This window comes from Helobdella robusta (genome assembly GCF_000326865.2).
Source record: "Helobdella robusta unplaced genomic scaffold HELROscaffold_2, whole genome shotgun sequence".
Taxonomy (NCBI): Eukaryota; Metazoa; Annelida; class Clitellata; order Rhynchobdellida; family Glossiphoniidae; genus Helobdella; species Helobdella robusta.
In genome coordinates, this window is record NW_008704083.1 from 1,002,036 (window position 1) to 1,002,863 (window position 828).

The 828-nt window shown below is 38.4% G+C and overlaps 1 protein-coding gene across 1 annotated transcript in view; it reads right to left on the reverse strand.

The window, feature by feature from the left end:
* HELRODRAFT_159976 (hypothetical protein) overlaps window positions 1–828 on the reverse strand; it is a gene marked incomplete at both ends in the record, with an annotated part of 2,319 nt that overhangs the window by 480 nt on the left and 1,011 nt on the right. The window lies entirely within an intron of this gene.

Consider the following 828-nt stretch of genomic DNA (forward strand, 5'->3'; position numbering starts at 1 on the left):
TCTGACACTTATCAATCATGTAATCTTAAAAACACATAAATAAATAAACACATACACATATCTACACACGCACGCACACACATACACACACGCACGCACATATACACGCACACACATAATTTTTTTTAATTTCAATTCAAAAATTGATTTTCCACAGATGACAGAACACATTTTATAATTTATAGCGTCGCGCCGTTGTTGGCCCAAATAGATGACGGAAAGTTTGGTTTACCTGTATTTCACTTTCACACACACCACACACACACACACACACACACACACACACACACACACACAGACACACACACACACAGTCACCAACACATCAACAACTTTAACACATCAGCAATCCAACAACAAGATAAATAACGCTTGTAATTAAGGACGGAATAATGATGATAACGCATCTATCAACCAGGAATGATGATGATGATGGTGATGCAGATGATAATGATGATGGTAGTAATGATGATGGCAATGGTAATGATGATGATGAGGAGGAAGAGGAGGAGGTGAAGGATGCAGACGATGATGACGGCAATCATGATGATGATGGAGTTGGTAATGTGGATAAGTTACATCCCTATCCGTTGCTAAATACCAACTATTAGTCTTCCAGTAGTTACGTGTGTGTATTTCATCTCTCTCTCTCTCTCTCTCTCTCTCTCTCTCTCTCTCTCTCTCTCTCTTTCTCTCTCTCTATTCCTCTTTCTTTGATTTTCTCTTTTTGTCTGACTGCCTTTCTCTCTCTTTTTATTTTTTCTTTTTTTTTAACTCTCACTTTTTCTTTTTCTTTTCCTCTCCCCCCCCTCTCTCTCTATTTCTCAG